Source organism: Rhagoletis pomonella, unplaced genomic scaffold (genome assembly GCF_013731165.1).
Source record: "Rhagoletis pomonella isolate Grant_MI unplaced genomic scaffold, Rhpom_1.0 Rhpom_scaffold_00011, whole genome shotgun sequence".
In the NCBI taxonomy this organism is placed as follows: Eukaryota; Metazoa; Arthropoda; class Insecta; order Diptera; family Tephritidae; genus Rhagoletis; species Rhagoletis pomonella.
This window is the reverse complement of record NW_023458565.1, coordinates 11,145,422-11,149,306: the sequence shown is the minus strand read 5'-3', so window position 1 is coordinate 11,149,306 and position 3,885 is coordinate 11,145,422.

The following is a 3,885-nucleotide window of genomic DNA, read 5'->3' as shown; positions in this document are numbered from 1 at the left end:
TTTTAACATTTTTTGCTGTCGCTTATGTAGTTGTTATTGGCATTGGTGTGACTGCTGGCTATACTACCGACATACATACATACATACATATGCGTCTCCATGTTGAACCATGTGGTGTCAGCGGTGACATTTCGTCGCCGTAGGGCGTGTCTGGTTGACAATCTAGGAATTTACTTGATGTGTTGCAAGTGCCACATGCGTCCCGCATTGACATTGTCCAGTAATCCTACGCTTACGCAATGTGTGTATGTATATGTATTTATGTGTCCTCAATGTGTCTGTTCGCTCACTATATCCTGTACAATTGCTACAGTTGTCCTGCAAAGCAATCTGTTTTTTTTTCTACCGCTGTGCATTTATCTTTTTTTGCACCTCGCTTTCTTTCGTTTTGCGCTATTTCTTTGCTTCCTCGCTTCATCTTCCTCACTACTCACCACTACTGCTGCTATTCATCGTCCGGATTTCATTTGTCGTCATTGTCCACACTCTTTCGTGCGCCATTTTTAAATTACGTTTTCTTATCCCTTTGATTTTTTATCTTCCTTCACTCATTCGGTGATTAAACGTAGTGACGGCAGTGGCTTGCAGACAATTGTCGCACCAATGCTGCGGTCAGTGTGGGTGGGTGGTGGTGCTGGTGCGAAGGTACATCCTGTAATGAGCGAAAAAAGTGTAAAACTATTTAATTGTAGAACAATACGGTTAAGAGGGAATAATGGGCTCCTTGCTGATGGCAAATACAGTTTTTACTTTTAATTCACTTTGCTGTTTGAACACAAAACACAAAAAAAGATTGAATCGAATTACGCAGAAAACAAGGTTTAATGAAAGCTTGAAAGCACATTTAGTTCGTTAAGTAGTTTTTGAGTGAAAGCGAAGTATTTATGTATAACTGCATTACAGCAACTAATTCGTAAAACCACCAGAATTTCTTCTTTACAATAAAAATTTTACTGAATTACAAAGCATTCGCTAGCCTCTCTGAGTGCAAAAAGTAATTAAACGTAGGTGATTTGTGATCCTTTTAGTCCATCAGGTCACTGAAATAGCGATGTTTTTTTATTGCAAAAGCAACTCTCAGCGAATTAACAAAATTTTTTGAATTAAGGCAAGTCAGTACGTGAAGACCCCCCGAGGTTATCTGTATATTAATACGCTAACACAAATTTTATCTCCGTTCATTTGGCGATTCTACAGAACCGATTTCAAAACCAATAACACCGTCGGAAATGTATTTGTAGAAGAAGAGAGTTTTTATGGTTCAAAATTGGTTGAATTTCATATCGACTCAATTCCAAGTCCTGCCAAAGTCCTCCAAACACCTTCAAAGATTTGAAAAAATTTAGTCATATTTTAGTTCCAAAGCAGGAGATTTTCCGATAAGTAACTGTGTACCTTATAAGTTAAACTGCCCTCTCCAAGGGTCTTAAAAACTAGAAAAGTGGTCGAATTTCGACAAGTAACTGGCACTCCTGGTATGTATTAACATCAGTGCGTTCAAAAAAGGGTTCAGATTGAGCTTATAAAACTAGTGACTTTTTACGAAAACTGGATTTTCTCCAAACGTTTGCGGTATTGAAAATAATTTTTGGGAGGAATGCCGCTTGTGAGAAGAAGAGCGAACGAAGTCAAATGAGGAGATTTAGTGTCCGCAGAAGTAGCAGCTTTAAGTTCTATCGCTTAGACTTTGTTGCTTTATTTCCCTTTAAAAAATGGGAAATGTGGCGATTAAATTAGATTCCTCGCTTTGGTTGTGCAGCGGTATACAAAGCAAATAGATGCCGGATGAGCTTGTAAGGAGGGGGAATTCCCTTCCACTTTCGCCGTCTTGGAAGTGGTTGGGAATGCCGCTCGCTGCCTGCAATTTCAATATACACGTATTCTTCTGCGAAGCATTCGAAATATGGAAACAGTTGGAAGTCTGTAACGCGGCAAAGCTTACATACATATGTAGCCGGAATGGGATGTGAAAAGATCCTAATGCTGAGCAGAGAAGAAAACTCTTTTTTTGGCTACGAGTCTGCTGTTCGGTCACATCACTCCAGGTACGCACGCGGAGAGGCTCGGCACTACTTCTCCAAAACCTACAGAGAGAAGGAGAAGCTTGAGTCATTAAGGCATCTATTTACTTTGCGAATGTTTCGCAATGAGAAAGAGTTTTGGTTTTGTATAGGAAAGGGGTTAACGAGATCACTTCTGGTACCACAGCGGGTTCGATGGTGGGCCTTAGTATGCTGTTGTGTCAACCTGCAGCCAGTTTAACCTGACCTATCATAGGTTGCGCATATTCGATTTCCTTAACAGGGCAGACACTAAGTTCCAAACGACCAAACTAAAGCAATAATGCCATGTAGGATCTTGCTGGAGGTTGGTTAGTTAGTATTAGTGCTGCCTCAGCATTGGCTTAGAACACAATTAGCGTTGTAAGGAGATGCTCCGGCCCTAATAAATACGTCAGCCCTATGTTTATATGGCCGGCAACCCACACGAGTGAGATATCTATTGATTCGGCCATCGAGCTTAACATACATATATACTTACAGTCCCTAACTAATTTAAAATTTGCCATCGGTGATGCCAGTGTGGGAAATGCAGCTTTACTTTCTTAAAAAAGGTTTGTTTTTTGTACTCCATCACAATAAAACGCACCACTAATACAGATTCTAATAGAATGCTGCTCGATTACTCTGCTCTACTCTTATTACGCCGTGAAAGAAATTTCCCCGGCTAATATTTGTGAAATTTAGCGCTGGAGGTATATATATACCAGATTGTTTCCTGCTCAAACGCTCGCCAAGAATACAAGTTGAAACAACAACTCTTTGAGTGCGATTGCAGATGATGCAAATCCACTTATAATGCATATGTAGGATAAGGTTTAGTCGCTCCTTTAGCACTCCCACTAGCTGCTGGTTGCATGTTGCTTCATTTACTGGCATTGTTCTGATCACTCAGTGCTGGTCACCATACCAATGCACCGTAAGTTTGAATTTGTCTTATAAAAGCTGTACACAGCAGGACAAGTTTGGGCTTCGATTTCTAATTGCTACTAAAAAAATTCTCTTTGACACTAAAATCAATTTGAAGCAAACCAGTATAATTTGAACAGAGAGCTCCCTGGGATTTCGCTAATCCTTGAATGAAAGAGATCTCACACTGCCACCGCTACGTAATCTGGTTTCCTTCACTCCTGACTTGCTAATTTATAGTGAGGTGTGGAAGTCAGGGTATAATTTTCCGTGACCTGACCATGTGCTTTCGGATTGATTATGTGAGAATTGTCCTTATGCACCTCCATACATATTCAAGGTTTGTTGTTAGCTATTTTTCTTGCATTCTTTAATCGCCTTCATGGCAGGGACTAGTAGTAAGCGGGTCTACATAGGTACAAGACCATACCACATGAGAGCATCGGTTACTACTGGAAGCAAATTAATCACTAAATACGCAAATTTCAGAATAGGTGGAAAGCAGAAAGAAATTCTTGGCATTTCAGCCTCATTATGTTGTATTTTTTTTTTTTTCAAAAAACTGGCTTAAACCATAGACTCTTCTTCGATCTGAGATCCAAGCCATGAGGCGTGCTTAAATACTTTTTTTATCTGAATGCAAAATGAGAAACAGAGCTGGACTCATGTGATATCCAGTGCGATATTTAAGGTGACAAACGAGAGTTTTCGAAGAATTTAATGAGACCGAAGCCAAGTATAGTAGCAAGTTTTAGGTATATCAAAAGTCTTATTAGGAAGATACCAGAAAGAGGAGTGTTGATGTAAAAAAGAAACTTATAAAAATATGCAGTTTTTCCATGCACTGCAAATAAAAGTTTTTTTTTTTTCGAATTTTGACTTTTTGAGATTTTTTCAGATACTTCGGAATTGTTTT